The sequence below is a fragment of the Protopterus annectens genome, chromosome 14.part0 (genome assembly GCF_019279795.1).
Source record: "Protopterus annectens isolate FY-2018-M chromosome 14.part0, PAN1.0, whole genome shotgun sequence".
In the NCBI taxonomy this organism is placed as follows: domain Eukaryota; kingdom Metazoa; phylum Chordata; order Ceratodontiformes; family Protopteridae; genus Protopterus; species Protopterus annectens.
Genome location: NC_056748.1, coordinates 490,287,046 through 490,305,393, shown reverse-complemented (window position 1 = coordinate 490,305,393; position 18,348 = coordinate 490,287,046). Strand labels below are relative to the sequence as shown.

Here is an 18,348-nt window from a genome sequence, read left to right as displayed (position 1 = left end):
TATGCACAAATTGTAGTGCATTCTATATAGGAAAAACAGAAAGACCATTCAAAGATCATATTTATGAGCATCAGTACGACATTAGAACACGTAAGGAGACTAGTGCTTTATTTAAACATACCTTATTATGTCCTTCCTATGTTAGTTTTAAGTTTGGTATTATTGATTTAATTAAAGAAAACCAGTATAGGGTAGGTGGGGACCTTAAAAATGCTTTGCTGAACAAGGAACTTAAATGGCAGCTCAGGCTTAAATCTAATATTCCACCTGGTCTTAATGAGTATTTAAGTATAAAATCTGTTTTATTGACCAAAGCAGAAAGTATTTAAATTGTTGTATTTTAGTTAATTTTACAAATTTGTACAACATTTTCTGTACATATTTGTAACTACATCAACAATATTATGAGATAGTGTACCTATCGGGTATGCTCTTTTAATTCTTAATTGATGTTAATTGTTCTTAAGTATATATTGTTGTATGTAGCACTGGTGCTTTCATCTGAAGAAGTCTTTGTATCAGACGAAAGCGCTCATCTGTGGATTCATAAAGATCATTTTACCTATATCTGTGGCCTGGATTCGTTTTTTAATCATTTGTTATTTATATCTCATCAGGGATAATTACTAATAAACAGGACAAGAAAGGAACATTCCTGAGCAATCTGCAATAAATGTATACTAAAACAGCACATTATATCCATTAATATGTGGATAGCCTGTTACAAACAATGTCATGTTTGAATTGTCAAAGCCTGCTACAAACAATGCCATGCAGAAAAAAAGCTATCACTAACAACTGCAGTACACTTTATCATCCACAACACATTATTATTATTATTATTATTATTATTATTATTATTATTATTATTATTATTATTATTATCTAAAGACTACGTAGCTGGCATATCAGTAAAATAAACCTATATAGTAATGAATGCACATAATAATCAAAAATGTACAGTTGTATAAGATCTTCGTCTGGAAGAACTTCAAGCAAGCCTCTTTAAGCAGATAAGTATATAGTTACAGTTCTGCAGATAAAACTCTCCAAATTATGTCATCATTTCAGCAAAAGCCACAGGGAGAATCATACCTCTTTTATCACCAAGCACCATATCTTAGAGTATTATGGTGGAATACTGTGCAGTAAGTTGTCTCCATCCTCTCTGTATGTTTACGCCAAAGGAAAAGACGGAACCCCACTGAGGATCAGAAGGAAATTACTCCTTCGCCTAGGATTGTAATTATCTGAAATAAGCTAATGTCTTGTGTCTCAGGATAAGACGGGTAAGAGAAAATATATGCTGTTACAATATAATTAGAGACTCTGTTGTGGAAAATGCTAAATTGACTATACTGTATTACTTTAAGGAAAATTCCAGAGCAGGTAATGCTTGTAATACCTTTATGTTAAGCTACTAAGGGATCATGAGGACACAACACACACACACAACACACTTTGAAAATGACAAAATGTGTATAAAGCTAGGATCTTCTGCAGAACAATTGTTACAGGCCACTGAAGATATCTGATATAATGGAGACTACATCCACCCTGTTTTATGTTGTACAAATGTTGGCAGTTAACTATGTGGCAGCAATACTGATTTCTGTCACTTACAGATTCCTCTCTCCTAGCTTGAGTGACTATGGAATACTTTTCTGTATTTTTGAATGCAGAAGCTGCAAACTGGGCATGATAGTCCAGTTTTAGAAACACTGTTTGGATCCTACTCAGTCCTCACATTTTTTTTTGAGGAAAGAAATAAAGTCCTGGTCCAGTCATCATTCTTTCATTCATTTTAAATTACCCGCATGTTTGAGTGTCAGGCAGCCTATCCCAGCATGCTTATTCACACAGAGGCACAAAGGCACCCGCCCACACACAAAACTCTTCAGGCAGTAGGGAGACAGGGAGACTGGCACATTGGTGTTACTGCCTCATAGCACTTGGTTCTCCAGTTTGGTTCCCTGCTAGGGTATCTCATGTGCAGAGTCTACATGTCTTTGGAATGCAAGGGGAAACCAGAGATTGTGGTTGCTACATTATCTGGAGGAGACAAAATAGCTGGTGTCACATTAGTAATAGTCCTCAGAAACTGAAGGTGGTATGCAACTATCATGTCACATTCAGACAATGTAGCAACCACAATCTTTGGTTTCATTTTTAACACAAAGCAGACAGACTGATGTTTTAAATGATTATAAATTTGACACCAGCTTAGGAAACAATTAAGGACATGGTCTTAAAGATATCATGCCTTGCTATAATGTATGGTAAATAATGTTTCTTAATGGGTATGCATTGAGTGAAAGTCAAAGATCCAGAACACAGAGATGAAACATTTGGTCAATGTGCTTTTGATTAAAGTACAGCTGTCAGTGAAATGAAAATGATAGTTAAGGTAGCTTCTACTATATTTCTCACTTACGTTATGGGTTTGCAACCTGCTTACATTCTCACCTTTTTATGATGTTGCTGACTTTAATTTTTTTCAGCACATTTTATTCAGTATTGTAAATAGTTTTCTACAGCTCAGTTTCTATTGTAAATACTTCTCTGTATGCTTATTGCATACTTATGTATGCTATTACAATTATGTTTTACTGCTCAAACAGTGCTTCTGTTTCTCCTCATAATTCCTATTTCCTTTCATAAGAAACTATCCTGCCCTTCACATGGCCTGCAAGAAAATGCCAATTTCCTAAGCAGTAAAGTTAAGTTTTCATTTTTAGGAGGCACTTCAATAAAATGCACAAGACATGCCACTGAGATCAGTACTGTGCACATGGGAAGCATGACTGAATATGCTGTCAGGTTTGTCTTGTACTGCCAGCAGTAATGTACCCCACACACATATCTGAATTTGATACATTGTAAGCATTCTTACAGTGTTGGCTTTCAAGCAGTGTTCCACCATAATTCATTGTTTCAAATACATTTACTATGCCATTGTCTCACACATCACGCAATCCAACATGAGTGTGTACTAATGGAGAAATGCAATTTAAATACAAAATGGTGAGCATGCACCTGCAATGCATTTCAGGCCACCAAAATCTTTATGAATTGCTACACCTGCACATGGTGCACTGGTGAGACTATATATGGCAGTGAATTATGCACAACAACAATGATGGCATGCAAAATCGTGTACTGGGGTGGGGTGGGGGTGTGTATAACACATACAGTAGATAACTTGACATTCACCATCCTGTGTCAGCGCAAACCCTGACAGGGTAACCAAGTTGCAAAGAGGGATACATGGGTCACCCAATGATTGTACCACTGCTCAGACCTAAGAACATGTGCACATCATATTTCTCAAAGTGGTGCCACACAAGGCATACAGGACACCAGCACTGACAGAATGGAAGATGTGGCTCTTTGTAGGTTGTGTGCTTCTGGTCCATGACATCCTGTGCTGCATTGTTCCCCTGCCCAAGGGGAAAAGTGTGCTAGCTTCATGTATCCAGTTTTCAGTATCATACCTGAATGTTACCCAAAAAAAAATAAATAATTCACATTAATTAGATTTACAAAAAGCTTGAACAACCATACATGGATTGTAAGCTGGGGCTTTGTGACCTCCTGAAAAATATCGCTGATAAACTATATACAGAGGATACAGAGACAGACATCTCTTCAAATTAGCTCCCTCCATACTCATTTCTTTTTATTTTATTATACAGTTAGTTAGCAGGAATTGACCATTCCTGTGACAAATATAACGGGAGGGTAATTTCAGGAACTAACCTTACCTAGCAAATATTTTTAGAACTGAATATTTTCAAGCTCCATCACTAATGGTTAAATACGTTTTGGTTGTTTGACTTTCTATTGCATACTCAAAGATCCAAAATCTTAAACTCACAGCTTGTACTACTGTGCCCACAGTTGTGGAAGACCTTTAAGAAGAACTACCATTGTTTTTGAATTATTGATCTTCTAGTCTATAAATGACTCAGCAAGAGTGACAGACTGAAAAAAGTTTCAATTGATTTAGTTATTTGAGTAATTATTATTAACAGATTATCTACAATATATTTGAGCATACTGACTCCAGTCTCCTACTTCGATGGAGAGTGTGTATTTTTCCCAAATTAACTTACACCCTTACCGTAACATGCCGTGGTGCCACACAAGGCATACAGGACACCAGCACTGACAGAATGGAAGATGTGGCTCTTTGTAGGTTGTGTGCTTCTGGTCCATGACATCCTGTGCTGCATTGTTCCCCTGCCCAAGGGGAAAAGTGTGCTAGTGCTTAGTATCATAGTCTAATGAACTTCAGTCACTCTTTTCATGTGCCAACTCTGTGACAGCACTTCACTAAGCTTTAAAACTTATGCTTTATATAACCAAGTTCTTAGCCCATCCTACCTTAGCAAGCTACTCTTTTGATCCCTAGTCGGTTTGCTACACTACAACCTCTTTGTACATTTCACATTACTAGGACACTTATCTACTAATCATCACAACTGCCTTCCCCTTGACTGAATCCTTGTGTATGACACAATATAGCATACTTACCCCAAATATCAATACTAACTTATTTACATAACCTTTGTGCTTACTTTGCTTGTCCTATTATCTACCATATATTTATCTCCTTCAATTGCTCTTAGGAAAAGCTAGAACCTGATTTCTTTAAAAATGCCACAATAATTTTTCTGGCCAATATATCCCACCCATAAAATACTGATGACTACTGATCTACAGCAAACATCGACCAATTAGCCAAACAACTTGAGACCCTTACTTATAAACACAGACTGGATACCTCATTAAACACTCTCGGATAGACAACATGAATAAGTACAGGACTACAACACCTGCCTTATTACTCACTAACCAAATCTATACACTGTGGAAAATAGCAAGCTTAAAAGATCCATACTTGTAGATCTTAAAAGAACATTTCAATGTGTTAACCATGATGACCTTAGGAGAAAATGTAAACACTGTCAAATTTCTGATAACTTTGCCTTTGGTTTATCAATCCCCAGCAAAACAGACAATTTTCCCTTGGTACTAGCCAAATCTATAAACTGTCAGGAACCACCATTTTGGGCATCCCACAAGACTAAATACTTGCACATCTATTCTTCTTCCTCTTTCCTAATGACCTGCCCTGGAATCTATATCAACTAAACTTCATAAGACACACTTGAATGGCAATGCCAGTGCTAAGTCAGCTAATGCTGTCACTGAGCATTAATACACTCTGTAAATAGATTTTGAAAGTCTCTGAAATGGTTATGAGCTAAAACACCATCCTGTTATTTGGCACAAGTAAAAGACTTGCTAACATCACCCACTGTACCTAACTATGCCACAGGATATTCCTTTGCCAGAAGTCATATTACAAAAATGCTATGGAATAACACTTGACGCAGTCAAGTCAACAACGTCCTTGCCTGTCTCAGTTTAGTATTTAAAATATCTCACCTTCTCACATTTGACAGCAGATGAGTTACTGCCCTAAATATACTTCTGCCATGACTAGAATATGGCCTTCTCATCTTAGCTACCCATTGCAGTCACAATCTGGACATACTACACAAAACTGAAAATAAAATCCTTAGATTTGTTCACAACAGCCCTCACAAGGAACATTATTGCCTCAGTATCTCAAAATCCAATTGGTTTCCAGTCTGTGCCAGGCTATCACATCTGCTCCTCAACATACTTTTTGATTAGTCAATGATAACCATTGCCCCTCTAAAACATGTTTTTTTTTTCAGAAGTACATCTATTCCCTACAAAACTCCAATGACAGTCTTTTAGCTAGACCTCCATTTTTTAATTGAGTTTGAAAACTCATTCATCAAACTTGAACTAAGAGTCTGCAGCTCAATTCCACTAAACATTAGGCTAAACCTAATTTTCCAAACTTCATAAAATACTTCAACCAAAGGTCACAGTGTATTGCTTTGACACATCTAGAAAAATCACCCTACACTCTACTAACACTCACCTAATGTAAGCACATTGCTAAAAGTGGCTGATTATTGAACTACCTTTCTGTCCTCCTTCTTTCCTTCTTCTCTAACACTCTCTGTTCGCTACTGTACATCCCACCCATTATCATCTTACTCCCACCCCATCACCTCCCTCCTTTCATTGCTTCTGACTTTATAACATTCCTTCTCTCTTACAAAAATCTGCATGTTATAATGACTGCACACGACTTTAATACAGATCCTCTCAGACAGAATTCTATATTGTATTGCATCAATAATAGCTACTCCTCTTGCTCTTTCTCTTATTACCCTCTTTCCACACAAATGTTTTTTTTTCATTTTTTTCATATTGTTCATTGTTTGAATATATGATTTTACACACACACACACGCATATATATATATATATATATATATATATATATATATATATATACACATATATGGGTTCCGGACGTTGCAATGACCGAAACCCAAACGACCGGAAATACTTACGCGAAACTGCTTTTCACCGAAGAAGCACTTTCGCGTAAGTATGCCTGTTGCTGAGGCTGTACTACGGTGTGGGTAAGGGAAATTTCCCTTTTCCCCACTGTAGTGCAGTCTCGGAGGGAGAATATTAAAGTAGGGGGGTCTGGGGGGCACAGCCCCCCACATGGAGGGTGCAGGGGGGTGAAGCCCTCCAGCTAAAATGTTAATGTAGTGTTTTTTTTCTTTAACACGCTTTAAAATGAAAGTGCTTTTTCGATAAAAGTGCTTTCGTTAAAGTGTGTTTGGTTATTATGGGTTTGGATGTTTGCTCATTCGAGCAAACGTCCTAGATCCATATACATATATATATATATATATATATATATATATATATATATATATATATATATGTGGGTTACCTTTAGTTAATCGACAGCCCACTCCATTGAAACCAACTTCACCGACACGGCAGAACATTGACAACGGGAGAGACGGTGTTTCCCACACGGCAAGTAACCGTTTGGACATCAACCTGAACTTTGCCACTTACACCTGCGGCACTGCATTCTCAGAGTTGAAATATTTATGAAGAGGGGTGTGGGGGCAAAGCCCCCCACATCGGTGGGTTTGTTTTACTGGTAGTTGTTGAATTCGGGATGGCCAAATGATTACTTACCATGTGGGAAATGTTGGCTTTCCCGTTGTCGATGTTCTGCCATGTCAGTGTAGTTGGTTTCTATGGAGTGGGCTGTCAATTAACTAAAGTTAACCCATATATATATATATATATATATATATATATCTATAGGGAACGGAAAATAGTTATTCCCCTTTAGTTGATATCTGTTTAGTCGGCTAGACAAATAGTCAACAGGTGTTTGAGATCACACAATGCTTGGGGTTGGAGAATATGCCCTTTTCCCAACATTGTGAGATCCCAGAGTAACAGAGTTAATATATATAATTAGCAGGTGGTGTGAGGTGCAGGCAATTACTGTGTAAAAAAACTATGTTTTCTGCTATTTTTTAAACTTTTGTTTTGCATGTACTGAGATTTTTGCTTGGTGGGTGTGAAGTGTTGATGCTTGCAAATTTGACTTTTTGTGATCAACATTGTGCATATCAATATTTGGGTCATTCACTCATTATCAATGCACACACACACACACACATTGTCATATACTTAATGCATATGCTCAGACTATTGTTGTTGTTGTGTCTTTCGGCTTTTCCCGGTTAGGGGTCGCCACAGCAGATCTCCGGTCTGCTAATGATTGGTAGTTGATTTTTACGTGCCGAGTTATCAGCCCTGATGCACAACCTTCAATGAAGGTACACCCATTCACGCATGTCTCAACGCAGAAGACGCTCTAGCTGAGAATTGAACCGGACAGTGTCTTACTGTGAGGTGACAACGCTACCGCAGCACCACCACCGCGGAATGCTCAGACTATTGTAATGTGTTAAATGTTTGTTTTATATTTATTGCGTGTACTGCACCCAAAAATGGTCCTCCGACCAGAGTACTTATGCTTTTAACCAATGTTTGAGTGTATGTATAAATAAAAACTCAGTTAATTAATCCCCAAACCACATTTCAGAATTACAAATTCCAAAAAATGGCCTGACTCCATGAAGGAAATCTTGGTTTCAGTACTCAAATCCATCAATAGGCACTTCTCTACAGGAAAGCTGATCTAAGCAAGCCTTTTGAATACTTTTATAATGTACTCCTTTACATACTAACCAAGGTATCCCCTCTGAGGAGAAAAAGAGTCAAAAGGAAACAATTGTCCCTGGATAACCTCTAATATTACACAAACCATAAAAGCCTGGGTTGAAGCATGGAAAAACTAGACTCTTCAAGTGAACTACTTCAATGATCTAACTTTATGGAAACATGCAAAATTGCTGTCAAGAAGACCAAGGCCTTTAATTACTTGTATAAAATTGTTATGATATTTCTCTTATATGTTAAAACAATAAACCTGTTTTGAAAAAAAAAAGAAGACCAAGGCCTGTTAATGTCTTGTAAAACTAAAGTATTCTAGCAAACTATAAAAATGTATTTCCAATGTCAATTCTGAGATGGCAACAGGGAAACATATAAAACATATAACTACACATTACAGCAATTTATGGATCTCATCTCTAACATCCCATCTTCCTCTTCTGTATAGCCCTCATTACAGCAACCCCCCATTAGCACCCATTCTCTCCTTGATAATTCTCGTCCTCCATTTTATTTCAGGTATATCACTGTTAAAACAACAAAGAAGTTAGTTCTTAAAAACAATAAATATAACCTCAACTTAAAAGATCTACATCCCTACTCGTTAAACTTACTTATAAGGCAATTTCAGAACCCCTTGGCCACACTTACAACCTATGATTCACATCAGGTATTAATCTCACACAATTTCAGTCACAGTCTTACAGTCCCACTCTCCAAAGAGTCACCCCTATGGTCCTCAGGACCACAGACCCATCTCCATATTCTTCCTCATAGCAACAATTTTGAACTCGTATGTTATAATCAGATAGAGACTGTATCAATTTTCACGGATTACTTATTGACTCTAAACATGGGTTCTGCAATGGTCACAACACTCTTGCTGCACAGTATACTGTTACTAAACACATCTACAGTAGCATGGCAAAGGGGCACTGCTGTGCTTCATCAATCAACAGAAGGATCTTTGAGGGATCACTATCTTCTCCTAAAAAACACAAACACTAGCCTTTGCACTAATGTGACTTCCAGGCTCTCTAATCATCTCTCTAATGAAGTGTTTAACATTTTAAATAATGATAAGTTGTCCTCTAAGGAAGCATTTTTTGCTGGTGTCCCACAGGGCTCTTTTCTTCATCTCATAATGTTCTCTGTCTATATATATTCAGGATATCACCAATTTAACACCCCATTCCCTTATCCCCTACACTGAAGATATCCTCCTGTATTACACATCTCTTTATCAAAGAAAACAAACTAACTCCAAAAGTGCTTGACATCAATCTGTAACTATTTCTTTGACAATAAACTCCACCTAAATCCATTTAATCTGTAGTTGTACTATTCAGAATCCCATAAAAGATAAAAAATGACAACAGTGTAACATTTCTTTTGCATAAATATGAACAATATAATTCACCAATCCTCAACCAAATTTTGGACCTTTCCTTGACTCCCAACTCAACTCAGCTTCTTATCTCATACTGAACCTACATCTGAAAGAGTTTTTTTACAACTTAAAGCTTTGCTATGCTGTTTCAAGCTATCTCTTCCCAGAATACAGGGTGCATTAGCCAAAGGCTCATTCCAAGATTAGAATATGGCCATCTCCTTGTTGCCCTTAACCTGTCACCCAACACATTCCACTTACAGGCCACATTAAATAAAATGTGTCATTTTATTTCTTTATTGCCCAATAGGAAATATCCCTGTAGCACTCCAAGGTCAGTTGGCTCCCTCTAACCACTAGAGCAACCTTCCTTCTAACCTGATTAACATTCAGACTCATCAACTGCAGATATTGTCCTTCTTGGTTGCTCTCCTAATGATCTCCAGTAAAATTCCAGTGGCAGCACTACTTTCTACAAACCACATTTTGCTAAGTACACTGGTGAAAATGACTTGTTTACTGCAGTCCTGGAGCAACCTGCATAAAGACCTTAGGAGTGACCCACTACACCTATACTCTACTTACATCCACCTGTTATTACTTCTACTATTTTCTACTATTCTACTTAAGTGACCACAATATAATATACTTTATACGTAGTAGAACAAGCATATGCAAAACCACTAACTATATATCCATTAGAAACACAAACAAATTCTCTCCTGAGGTCCTCAATACTTTAGTCTGTAATTGTGACTGGACCCCCTTAAAAACTCTCCCTGTAGGTTGTAGCATATTTCAACAAAACATTTCTACAACACCTAGACACTGTCGCTCCATTGCGCAAAATCAAGGTTAGAACCTCTACAAACCCCTGGCTCAGTAAAGAAACCAAACCAATCCTCAAGTCCAGAGACGCTGCCTGGCTTTACTATCAAAAAAACAAAGAAACAAAGCCTAACTAAGTACCAAGAATTGCGCAACCGTGCAAATAAATGCATTAGGCTGGACAAAAAATCCTACTACATGACATTACAAACTAAATACCAACACAACCCCCCCAAAATTTTGGAAAAATGTAAACCAGCTACTAAAATCCACCCAAAAGGCTACCCCCAAACCAACCACCCCTGACACTAAAGTTCCCATCGAAACACAATTCAACTCCCACTTTGTGAACTCAATTCTATCCTTAGCATCACAGGACAGTTCCTTCTTCACTATCCCCCCCAACACAAATAACACTAATACAAGCTTTACCCTCAAAACAGTTTCCACCACTTCAATCAAAAGCATGCTCTCCAAACTAAAAACCTCATCAACAGCAGCCAACCTACTCCCCAGCTATTTCTTGAAACTCACAGCAGATGCTATTGCTATCCCAATCTCCACTCTCATAAACAGATCAATTGTTGAAAACTATGTACCCAAACTCTGGAAAATATCCTATGTTACACCCATACATAAAGGTGGGACCTCCACTGAACTTAATAACTACAGACCCATTGATTTACTCTCCCCTCTGGCCATAATCCTAGAAAAATGCATCCATACCCAGATGCTAAAATATCTCCTAGACAGCAACATCCTGTCACCTACTCAGCATGGTTTCAGACCTGCCCATAGTACCACTACAGCCCTCCTCTGCTTCACAGACACAGTAAACCATCTCAGAAATGAAGGTCTGCAGGTGTCAACTCTTTTTTTGGATATGTCCAAAGCATTTGACACAGTCTAGCACCAAATCCTGCTAAACAAACTAAACCAGTATCACCTATCATATTCCACTCTTACCTGGTTCCAAAGCTACTTAACTGACAGGTACCAAGCTGTGAAATGGGAAAATTCTCTCTCTCCTCAGCTGGCCATAACTATAGGAGTCCCACAGGGTTCTATCTTAGGACCACTACTATTCACAATCATCACAAATGACCTCCATACCTCCACACAGCATGCATATATCATTCAGTATGCAGATGACACTACCTTAATCTATGCTGCACAAAACATTCCCACCCTCCTGCAAACAACTCAACTAGCATTCTCTGATGTTGAAAACTACCTAACCAAAGCCCAACTTATCCTCAATCCAAAGAAAACTCATCTTATGATTATAACCAGTTCTAACAACAACAGTGATAACAGTCAATTCACTATCTGCTCCACAGATGCTACTCCAATCACTCCAGTGGCACAGACTAAGATATTGGGAATAACCATAGACTCCCACCTAAAATTTGATAGTCATCTCAACTTAACTATTAAAAAGTACATGCCAAACAGGGATCACTCTACCGTATCAAACCATTTCTTACCAACAACACAAGATCAACCATTGCTCGCTCCCACCTTCTATCCACCCTACTCTATGCATCTCCCATTCTGACTAATCTCAACAAAACCAAACTAAGCAAAATGGATGTCTGCTATAACAGAATTGCCTGCTTTGCTGCAAATTGCTCATATAGAAATCATCACTGTACTACTTTGAGACAGCTTCACTGGCTTGAACTGCCCAACCTCCTAACCTACAATCAGCTCTGCCTCTGTCATTCTATCTATTACCTCCCCAATAAGTGTCCTGCCCTCAAAAACCTAGTACATCATCACTCAGCCAAATGGCATCTTAGATAATCAAGCAAACCACTACTAGAAGTCACCAACAGCTACAATAGCTTTGGAGACGCACTATATAGTAGTTCAGTGGCTAAAAATGGAACTCTGTCCCCACTAGCATTCAAAACACATCATCCAAAGCCTCCTTTAAAGACCTCATCAGTCAACATCTCAAGCAAAGTTAGCAGTGCCATGATTGCTCCCCAGGCTAATGAAAGCGGATAAAGTACACATACTAAACCTAGAGTACTTGATTAAGATTGAAAACTATTCTCACAAGCACTGGCTAATCTACAATGTATGTACTGTACCTGTGTACTATGTATGTATTCTACTTATGTTCCAGATTTCAGCTGTACTCCACAAATCTATTAAGTACCTTTATTTTTAAATATTTTTTGTTTGTTCTCTCCACTGTAACAGTTGATGTGCTGCATACCACTGTAAAAACATGTCTTTTGTAATTTGTGTGTATATTGATCATGTCTAAATGTATCTGTAATTTTTCTATGTGGAGCTTTTCTCCCCAGGCCTCTGCTGAAAAAGGGCCTTTTTGGCTCAGTCAGACACCCCCGGTTAACAAATGTAAAATAAAATAAATAAATACTATTAACATTTCTGTTTGTTCTCTGACATGCCCTTGTAAATGGCCTACAATCAAATTACAGATACTGCAATTTGTTATTCATATATTGTAGTTTCTCAGTTTTTTTTCTAACATATGTTAGATATACTCTTGAAATTTTAAACTATTTTCTTTCAGGACTACATAGATTTCTTTGTATTCAGAGTAAAGTCACTGTACAGTTAAAAGTATATAAGCTACATTTACTCTCACAATGGTGTGAGGACTTCCAAGATGGCTGCACACTGATCAACAGGTGGATTTGAGCTTTCCTGTGTGAAAACAGAACCTGAGAAAAAAAGGACCACTGAAACTGTCAGTTTGGGTATAATTTGGTTACTGCCTAGTAATTACATTGCCTGAATGCCAGAAAAGAAGAAATTTGGAAAACTTGAGAGCAAATCTTCCAGAAAAGGAGAAGAGAACACTCAGGCTGGGAAGATTTGTATAGCTGTACACCAAAATGGAGTTCAAATTTTAGCTTTGGTACACAACATAGCTTCTAGTAATTTAGAGGAAAAGTAAATAAAATGAATTCAGAGGTGTTCAAAATAAGTGAAACACTGAAGGAATATATCAAATATATCAAATAAAAGACTAGAAAAATAGTAGAAGCTTTAACTAGCTTTTCAGATGAATTGATGAAGCTGTGAAAATTAGAGGCTGATATGAAAAAAGTCAGTCTGAGTATGAAGCTTCTCAACAACTGTTTCAAAAATAGTAGTTAGAAGACAGCAAGCACAGAGAAAACCTGAGATTTACTGATGTACCAGAGAAACTGAAAGGAACAGGATGTATTCATTTTATGAAACATACAAATCAGTATATGGACTGGTATTCCACAGTGGGATTTGTTAAACGAAAAGGTACACTGTGTGTATGCCTCGAGCCTGGCCACAGAAAAGCAGCTAAGACATATATCAGCAAAGATGTAATCATACAACTAGAAAGAGCTGATCCTGACAAGACTGTGACAAAAAGGAAAAGCATTAAAAATCAGAGGCAGAGGGTTTGTGGAAAACGATTACTCACAGTATACCAGGCACTAGAGAAGCAAGTTGATCCCAGTAATCAGGGAATGTTGAGAGGCAGGCTTGCAATTCAAGCTGCTGTATCCATTTTACTTCAGAGTATATTTTTTTTCCTTGGAGATCAAAGACATCTTTTGATGCAGACCAGGCTAAGGAGGAAATAAAAAAAGTTTATCCAATAAAGAGTCAGACAGTAAGCAGAAGGGTATTCTACTTGATCTTCTGACAACAAAACCCATAGACTGATGTTGCAAGTAAAACCTTTTCTGTTATTCCAAAGGAAAATGCTTGAGAGACAGTAAAAAATGCAGTTGTCTATAAGAATTAGACTTCCTTAAAAGAGAGACTGGTGTTGGGAAATGATTAGGAAGAAGACCTGCAACACTATACTTAGTAAATAAATGGGAGACTGTAATGTATCACTCCCACTTGATGTAGGAATAGTCATGTGAAATATGGCATTGCAAGAAAAATTGGTTGAGAATGAGTGGAATTGTGTTGACTTTTTTAAACTTTTGGGTGGAATGTAAAGCATATACCCCACTTTATTTTTCTTATTATTTGTACAAAACATTAATGATATAAATTGTATGTTATATTGCAAAGCAGTTTTGTATACTGTGTTAGTGCTGTTTTAAATGTGAGATGGGGAAGTCTTATCAGGGCCTACTGTATATGTTAAACATGTTAAAGCAAATACCTTTTTTAGTTTTAGCATGTGCAGGCTTTATACTGTAACAAGATAATAAAGGCTGATCAGAAGCAAGTTAAAGTTACTATAATGTTATGATCTTGGACTGCTGAAGTGGGGGATTGGGTGTAAAACTGTATTGATGTATGTAGAATTAAGATAGTAATTGCCCCATTTTTACAAGTGTGGATGTCTAGATTAATGTCCTTGGTTTAAGCTACAGACAATGATTTTCTAAATAAATAGGCTTATAAAATAAGGCAAAATGCTGAAAGGCATCTAAAGTAGTAGGTTTATTGCATCTGTAAAGTTATAAGGTTCTTTTTTCACATTAACAAAAGCTCTCAGTCATAGACAAGAAAGCCTACAGATGCAGGCAGTTGGCCTAGGGAAAATCTGTTCATTGTGCTCTGAATGAAATTTGCAAAGCTTCTTTGTTGTATCTGCAAAGTTGTTAGCTGATTTTTCTCACTGCTGACTGCTTTTACTTTGAGATGAGCTGTCTACAGGTGCAAACAATTCATCCTGAGAGTTCTGATCTCACTTTCTTGTGAGAAATTTCATATTTACAGGTACAGTTGCAAAACATTCACTGAAAATAAAGTTTGAAACTGTGAGAAATGAATAAGGGGTAGTAACCTTCCAACAGTCTTGATATTTTAATTAATTTAATAGAACAGTGTTCAATTTAGTTTATTTGTTTAAATGTAACCAGTATATGTCTTCTTATGGCTAAAAGTTAATGTTTATTCAAAGCATTTGCAGTGGTTTTTTTCACATTTGGGAGGGGAATAGAAATAACACAAGAAGAGAAGGCAATTAGTGTAAGGGTCTGTAACATGTACTTTAGCATGTGAAACCTCAATTTGTGATTAGTTAGTACTTGTGAGTACAATTATCAGTTTGGGGCAACTGGTCCTATCTAGGGAGGTAAACTTTGTTGAAAATATGCACTGCTTTGTGTGTGTGTGTGTGTGTGTGTGTGTGTGTGTAAGATACAATTGGATGGGGTGTTCTGAGAATGTATTGATTTTCTGAGTGTTTTCATTGAAACAGAAAGTCTTGAAAATGTGACATAAGTTCAAATGGAGATGAGAACCAGCAGCTACATATAAGCCCAAAGCTGGAAATATACATTCAGTAGAACTGTTAGGCATAACAAGTAGAAGTAATAGCTTTGTATCATTACGGCTATTCTGCCATATTATCATGAAATGTGAATAACCTTATATGTATTGATAAAAAAAGAAATGCAGGGTGCAAATAGCAGTGCTGCAGGAGACACATTTGTATAGCAGTGAACATGTGAATTTGACAAAAAAAGGATTTCAGAAAGGAGATTCAGCAGCATGTCAAAGACAAAGGAAAGGGGTGGAACAATAATACTGATTGCTAAAGGGCTTCAAATAGTTCTAGAAGAGGAAAAAAAGACAATAGTGGCAGATCTGTGGTAGCAAGATGATTTTAGCAAGGGCGGAGGATTATGTTGGCATGAATTTGTATTACACTAAATCTACTATTATGTAGTTTAAGATAATTCTGGCAGAATTAATAAGCTTTCAATAGGAAATACTATTTATGGGTGGGACCAGAACTTGGTGTGAGAATCAGGTACCTAGAGGTGAAATTATAACAGAAGAGGACAGATTTCTGAAGAAATATATGAGAATGTATTGTACTGAAGATTCAAATTCACTAGTAGGAAATCATACAGAATTTATATATTATTCCCCAAGACAGAATAAATGGGCTAATCTGGACAGAATATATATATCAGAGGAACATGTGTATTTAATTGAAGGCTTTGACACATATCCAATAACTGTTTCAGATCATGCACTGATAAAAACTAAGATAAAAATGCAGGATAATGAAGTAAAAATAAGACACTAGCACTTTCACACTTGTTAAAAAGAGAGGTATTTAAGAAATGGGTAGTGGAAATTATCTGAAAGTAACTAAGGAAGATATGAATTTCTTCAGAAGGATTAAGTAGTGAGTTGGATAAAATGTAAATGGAGTTTAGAAATAAAAGAGAAAGAGATATAGAAAAGAAGTGATATGAATTATTTGGAGGGGCTGTCAAAGGTTACAGTATTGCAGAATAAGGAGAATCTTACAAAACAAAACAAAAAAGGAGCAACTACAGAGTGCTAAAGGGAAGATAATGGAGTATTTGGATAATATGCATGGGTTTAGAAATGTTGCTGTTAAGTAACTATTTTCTGATAACTCCAGAGCACAAAGGCTTTTAGCACAATGATTTAGGCAACAGGCCGTAGAAAAAGTCATCACCAAACTTAGGGAGCCTATGACAAGAAACAGAAGCAGAGAGCCTAAGTGGTATTTGAGGTACTTTGGAAATTTTAAGAAAATTCTTTGCATATAAGGTAGAGGGGTCTAGAAACTAATAACAGGCACAATTGGAAATATTTATTGGAAAAATGAATTTTGCCAAGGTTAGAGGAAGATGAGGTTTAACAATGGAATAGAAGAAAGTGATAAAGATATGGGCAGTTTTTTTAAAGGGGGGAGAGGAAGCACTAGCAGCTTGGAAAAAAGCTGTGGTTGCTGTATCGCTCAAAGAAAGTAAAGACTGTTAAAATCCATCCATATATACTCATTTCAGTTTTAAACTATGATTATAAAGTGTTTAGCGAATATCAAAGGTGTTGGCAAAACTGATCGATATGGATCAATGTGGTTTTGTTTGTGTGTGTGCGAGGGAGGAATATTTGACAACATTAATAGAGCAATGATGATCCAGAGGGAATGAGAATGTAAGATAATACTGTAGTTACTGGTCAGTTTTGACGCAGAGAAATAATTACATAGAATGAGATGAGGTTTTATAGGTAGGGGAATGGATGCATTTGCATTCATTACTAGAATAATATGGTTAACTAGGAGAATATATTGGGTCAGTGGCAAGAATCAAGGTGGTAGCATTCCCCTGTGATGTATGTGAACAGAGGAACCAGGCAGGGATGTCCTCTTCTCCCTTTGTTACTTGCTTTATATTTAGAGCCACTGGCAAAGAAAATAAGGGACTCACAAACTTAAGGATATAACTGGTATGGTAACCAAAGAAAGTTGGCTTTATCTGCAGATGCTATTATACTGTCCTCAATAAATACTGTATAGTATAAAATATATAATATTGTATTTGATAAAACCAGAAAAAGGACATTTTAGTGTTCTGGAACATTCTGAGATGTGTCGAGTCTTTTTTGGGATATAAAATGAACACAAACAAAACAAAGGCTATAGTGGTAAACTATACAACCACACATAAGTTGGCTCAGTAATACCCATATTTAAGGGGAAATTTTAAGATGAAATATCTAGTTGTATGGATTCAAGTAATTATGTTATAGCAGCTAAGGATGTGTGGGAAGACACTAAGCAAAATATAATACAAAAACTGAGAAAGTGGAAACTCTTGCTTATGGATATGTATAGTAAGATACAAGCAGTTAAAATATTTTAGTTCTTTTAGATTTATACATGTCATGCATAATTTTAATAGACTAGAGAAGTTGTACACAAAAATTAATAAAAAGTTGAAGGAAATTATTTGAGAGAGGAACAGCACAAGTGTTAAATGGGATAAGCTGATCCTCCCCATAGAACAATTTATTTATTTGTCTTTATTTACTTATGTTGTTTAACATTGTTTACCAGGAAAGTCTGACTGGGTCAGAGCCCACTTTCAGCAGAGGCCCGGAGTGGTTTGGGATTCCCTCATTTAAATGAATACTCCAGATTCTACCAATGACAGTACATGCAATGCCAGTAAAAAAAAAAAAAATGTCAGTAGAGCT

At 36.8% G+C, this 18,348-nt stretch overlaps 1 protein-coding gene across 2 annotated transcripts in view; it reads right to left on the bottom strand.

Annotated features, from left to right (window-relative positions):
- The window catches only part of SLIT1 (slit guidance ligand 1), a 3,022,655-nt gene that overhangs the window by 474,023 nt on the left and 2,530,284 nt on the right, over positions 1–18,348 (bottom strand). The window lies entirely within an intron of this gene.